Source organism: Halichoerus grypus, chromosome 13 (assembly GCF_964656455.1).
Source record: "Halichoerus grypus chromosome 13, mHalGry1.hap1.1, whole genome shotgun sequence".
NCBI classification, from domain to species: Eukaryota; Metazoa; Chordata; class Mammalia; order Carnivora; family Phocidae; genus Halichoerus; species Halichoerus grypus.
Genome location: NC_135724.1, coordinates 12,222,225 through 12,227,968, shown reverse-complemented (window position 1 = coordinate 12,227,968; position 5,744 = coordinate 12,222,225). Strand labels below are relative to the sequence as shown.

The 5,744-nt window shown below is 39.7% G+C and overlaps 1 pseudogene; it reads left to right on the top strand.

The window, feature by feature from the left end:
- The first annotated feature begins 1,679 nt into the window (after window positions 1–1,679).
- On the top strand, window positions 1,680–3,032 carry LOC118548175 (tyrosine--tRNA ligase, mitochondrial pseudogene; annotated as a pseudogene).
- Window positions 3,033–5,744: the final 2,712 nt, after the last annotated feature.

Below are 5,744 nucleotides of genomic sequence, written 5' to 3'. Positions count from 1 at the left end.
ACTCAAGGTGGGGACAATGCTCTTTGCAATTCAGCACATCATCAAATTGATTCTAGAAGTCTGGAATTGTTGATAAAAGCTTCAAGGAATTCAACGGGAAATACTCTTAACAAATTGTACAAGATCAACTGGATATCATATACTTTTAAAAACTGACCATTAATTCATACCATTCTCAGATATTAACTTAAAATGGATTATAGATCTAAATGTTTAATCAGAAATCATAAAATTCTTAAAATAAACTCATTTAAAAAATGGGGTAGGCAATGTTTTCTCAGATAGAACAAAAATAATGGAAACCATAACATATATCTTTAGAACTAGCTACAGAATCACATATCTATATCTATATCTATAAATTTGACTTCATGAAAATGAAATCTTTTCTTTCTGAAAGACACTACTATGAAAATAAAAAGGTAATAATTAGATTGGGAGAAAAGTACTTATAAGACATTTATCAGACAAAGAAACTGTATGCAGAATGTATAAAGATCTCTTAAAATTCAATATTAAGACCACAAACCATGATTTTAAAACATTGATAAAACCCGGGCACCTGGGTGGCTTAGTTGGTTAAGCGTCTGACTGGTGGTTTGGCTCAGGTCATGATCTCATGGGTCCTGAGATCCAGCACCCACCCCCAAACACCCTCCTGCCCTCAGTGGGGGAGTCTGCTTGGGATTCTCTCTCTCTGCCCCTTCCCCACTTGTGTGAACCCACACTCTCTTTTTCTCTAAAATAAATAAATAAATCTTTAAGAAAAACGTTGATAAAACCTCAGACACTTCACAAAATATGCAAATGTTAAATAAACACATGAAAAAAATGCACAGTATTATTACTTATGAGAGAAACCGCCAAATTAAAATCTCAATGACATAGCACCAATTACAGTTACTAAAATTGACCTGAAAAACTCTTACCATGATTTTTGTTCTCAAGGATGTGGACCAACATGAGCTCTCATATACTATTGGTGGAAATGTTTAAGTGTACAGCCATGTTAGAAAATACCTCGTAGTTTTTTACAAAGTGAAGTGTACACATACTGTGACTCTTTGGTACTTACTCAAGAGAAATAAAAAAAAATGTGTATAAAGATGTTTACATCAAAGTTATACCACCTTCATTTCCATAGTCCAAAACTGGGAACCAAGTGTTCATCCTCAGATGAATCGATAAACTGTGGTACACTTAAAAGTAAATACAGAAAGGCTGGGGTAGGGGTGTGTGTGTGTGGCAAACTACTGGTAAATACAGATGTATCTCAAAATGGTTATTCTGAAATAAAGAAGCCAGGAAGGGGAAAAAAAAAAGGGCTATAGTGCATGATTCTATTTGCATATAATTCCTGGAAATGCAAACTAATCTGTAGTGACAGAAAGCATATCAGTGATTGCCTAGGGATACATTAGTGGAAGTGATATAAAGGAATACAAAGAAATTTTTGAAGGTGGCATATTTTCTGTCTTGAATATGGTGATGGTTTTATATAGTATGCACATACATTCTGACAATTTTTTAATACTTTAAAACTGTTTTTAAGAATGTACCAAGTCGGGTAGGAGGAGGGTACTGAGGGGTGTGTGTATATGTGTGTGGGGGGAAACAACAAAACAAGACAAAACAAAACACCTCTACGATCCCAGCATTCCTTTCGTGCTGCCACTAAGATGGCGGCGCCCATGTCACTGCTTTTCCCGGGCAGGCCGGTGGTTTGGCAGCCCAGGGCCATCAGAAGTTTTGCCTTTGGGGCTGCGTGATGCCACTCGGGAGCTCACGGTTGCTGGTGGCGCAGAAAACTCGCGAGTTCAAGGAGTGCTTACCTGAGAAGGGAATGAAGATAGAGCTCCCGGAGCTCTTCCACGCTGGCAGCTACTCCTCAGACCATCTACAGCGGCTTCAACACCACGGCCATCTCACTTCAGGTGGGGCATCTGCCGGCGCTGCTCGGCCTGCTTCACTTCCAGCGAGCCTGCCACAGAGTGATCGCACTGGTGGGAGGCGCCACGGTGCTCCTGGGGCCTGAGCCGCAAACCAAGGAGCGCGAGATGTGAGCAGCGCGCCTGGCGTCATCACGGGCTGAAAACGCCGCTGGCGGCTAATGAGCAGCCGCTCTTCACAGCTGGGCCGACCCGGGGCTGCCCCCTGGTGCTGGGCAACACGGCCCGGGACCAGACGCGGCAGCTGGTGGATCCTGGCGGCCGTGGGCAGCCGCTTTCCCACGGGCGTGCTGCTGAGCGGCTCTGCCTCCGGACGGGCTCAGGAGCCCCGAGGGCGCGGGTTGGCTTACTGCTCACACCTGGGGCTCCGGGCCCTTCGCTTCTCCCACCTGAGCTGGATGTCAGGTCCCGCAGGGTGGACTGATTAACTGGGTGACGTCGTATCCGGATGCGAGTTCATCTGCAGGTTGACTGGAAAGACGTCCTTGGAATCGGTGTTCCACGAATTACAGCTGGAGCGGACCTGGTGAAGTATGCGGGCAGTGCTTTTGGCCAAGCAGACCTCAGACGTTTCCATTTGAACTCTGTCAGTTCTTTGCCGGGCGTGAGATGATTCGGTAGAAGGGTACCCGAAGCTCTTCACTTTTCTGCCCCTTCCAGAGATTGACCATATAATGCAGCTGCAAGTCAAAGAGAGAGAAAAACGGGGTTCTCAGAAGCGACTTGCTGCGAAAGTAACAGAACTTGTTCACAGACAAGGACTGAATCCTGCTAACAGGGGTTCAGAAGCCCATTGCCTTAGTAACACAGATGCACTGGAGGTCATGTGTGATCAAGAGTTAAAATGGCTGTTTAAAGATTTATTTTCTTTATTAGTTCTTGACCCTGGAACAAGCATCCTGGGTACAGGCTGCAAAGCAAATGCCATTCTAGGGTATTGGATGATAACACAGGCGGAATCAGTGTACATCACAGACAAGTAACAAATCTTGAGAGCATTTTATTTGTTGGACAACATATTCTTAAGAATGACTTTCATTAATTAAAATAGGAAAAAGGAATTGCTACTGGCTTCAGCTGTGATGAAAAATCCTGATTGTTCAAACAAACTTATCCGTCATTCTTAAGATAGACGGAAGTCTGGCTCCAGAACTTAGCACCGTTGCTTGCCCACATCAGAGCAACAGGGAATGAGCATACTCTAGGCCTGCAGTGTGAGTAATTTCATTATTTATGTAGATTGGTTAATAAGTAAGGTGTTTGTATCATGAGGGGTATTTTATTTTCTGATCTGCAAACATTAAGGACTACCATAGAAAACCATGAGTTCCTGGGTTAATCTCTTTTAAAAATAGTACTTTATGAAAAAAACTAAATGCTGCCTTTTGTATCCTACCTTTCTTGATCTCATTTTTTGGAGATGAGGAAGAACAATGAAAAAGAGGTAGTGTAAGGAATTATGGATATTTTTATATCAGGTACTGTGAAAAAGAGGTAGTGTAGGGAATTATGGATATTTTTATATCAGGTAGTGCATGTAGCTCACTGATCTCACCAGTGTTGTACTGTTCTAAAACCAGCAGCGCCTTTGTGTCCACATTACATTAGAAATATGAAATCTGGGGGTGCCTGGGTGGCTTAATCGGTTAAGTGTCTGCCTTTGGCTCAGGTCATGATCCTGGGATCCTGAGATTGAGCCTCAGGTTGGGCTCCCTGCTCAGTTAGGAGTCTGCTTGTCCCTCTGCCCCTCTCCCCGCTTGTGCTCTCTCTCTCTGAAATAAATAAATAAAATCTTAAAAAAATAGAAATATGAAATCTGGTGTTGGAAACTTGTAAATCTCTAATTTTTATGTTGTTTAGGAGGTGAAGATAGTTCTCCTTAAAAAGAGGAAAAGTATTAGTTAAAGCCAAGTTGATATTAGAAATTACAGTACACATTGTTTCTTTTCAAAGAAAATAACAAAAAGGTCAATACTTGACTTTTCAGAAAGTTTCTAATTCAGTTTTCCAGCCCCTTGCCTATGTTCTAGTATAATTAAATTTATTACAGTCTTAAAAGTACCAAATGGACATTACTGAACTGCAAAATCCATCTGATGAAATTCAACAGCAACTTGGACATAATGGGTTAAAGAATCCAAGAACTTGAAGGCAAATATAAATAGGTTATTCAAATTAAAGCATGTAAAGAAAACCAAAAAAGAAAACCAAAAAAGACAATAGTTTCATCTGTGGGAAGTATCAAGCTAGTATCAAGCTAGGTAATGTGTATGTCATTGGACTAGTATTAGAAGTAATAATGTTGCCTGCCTACAGTGCTTTATTTACTATCATATCTAATTTCTTGCTTAATATGCAGCTCCAGGGTTTACTCCCAATGATTTTCTGACCCCCACTCCTCCCATAGATATCAATGGCTAGTGATTCCTTTGCATTACTTAATTTTACAGTATTATACTTTTATTTTTGTACCTTTACCAATTCATTGAATGCTTTATTTACATTTGTCTGTCTTTGCCACTATAAAACTGAGACAGGGACGATGTCTTATTTATATTTATTTATCTAGTATCTAGTACAGTGATGACACATGGTTATTCTTTAATGATTATTCATCAAGTGAGAGAAAGAATACTAAAAAAAGAAATTTGAAAAGATAAAACACAAGGAGAAAAATACCTAAAACTCATTACTGTGAAACCTACATGGATATGAGAAACTACTCTGTGAAAGAGACACAGGGCAAATTATTACGCTTGATAAATAATGGATAAATAAATAAATAATTATAAATAATTCCAATTCCCTTAATATTGATTTAGGGTAGCATAGAAAACAGACCACATTTTGAGCTGATAGAGAGCATGGCTTGTGAATCAAAACAAATGAGTTGCTTCGTGTTTGTGTAACACATGTCTTTCATTGACGTTCATCTCCTTTTTCCTGTCTGATAAGTTAAATTGGTTAGCATAGGTCTTTTATTTATTCTGTTAACTTTAATCTATTTTGGGGTTAAAGTGTTTGTTCTCATTTTAAAATAATTTAAAAGCAGTTGTCTCTAGCATGCAGCGAGCTAACTGTCTCACACTGTTCCTTGCTGGCCTATGGAGGACGTGGGAGTTCTTTCCAGAGGGGTCCTCGCCGGGACATGGAAGTCTCATGATATGTGAAATGATCTTCTGAGAGTTTCCTTTTTTGGTGAGGGACGTGATTTAAATGACTTTTCTCAACTCAGGGAATTTCCATATTAAAGCTTATAAAAAGTTTCATTACAAATATGAGACCAGAATTTTTTTGTAAGCTCCCATCTCTTTATTTTGAGCATTGCTTTCTGAGTCAGGTAAATCCCTACCTTACACTTTGATTATAATGAGTATCATGCATGCCTTATACAATTAAGAACAGAGGGACATAAAAAGGCCCATTGGTAGGGATGCAAAGTATCAGGTAGAGTGGACTACATGCCATTTTATGTCTTTTCATTTCTAGTACTGTATGATGCTCAGGAATCAGCAGGATCTCAATGAAACAACAGGAAGTGTCATCAAATAATAATGCTGATTGGAACAATCAAATCTTTAGAGAGTACTACGATCTAGCATAGAGTGGCTGGAATCTTTATTTTTTTTTTTTTTAATTTTTGCAAAATGTATGCCTATAACACTTTTTTTCTCAGCATGATTGTGGCATTCATGCTTACTCTCCAGAGTTTCCATGGAGACTTGGCACTACGGTTTGTTTTTGCTTTGTTCCCCTACTTACATTTCTCCTTTTAGTAATTTTAGTTCTCCCAGT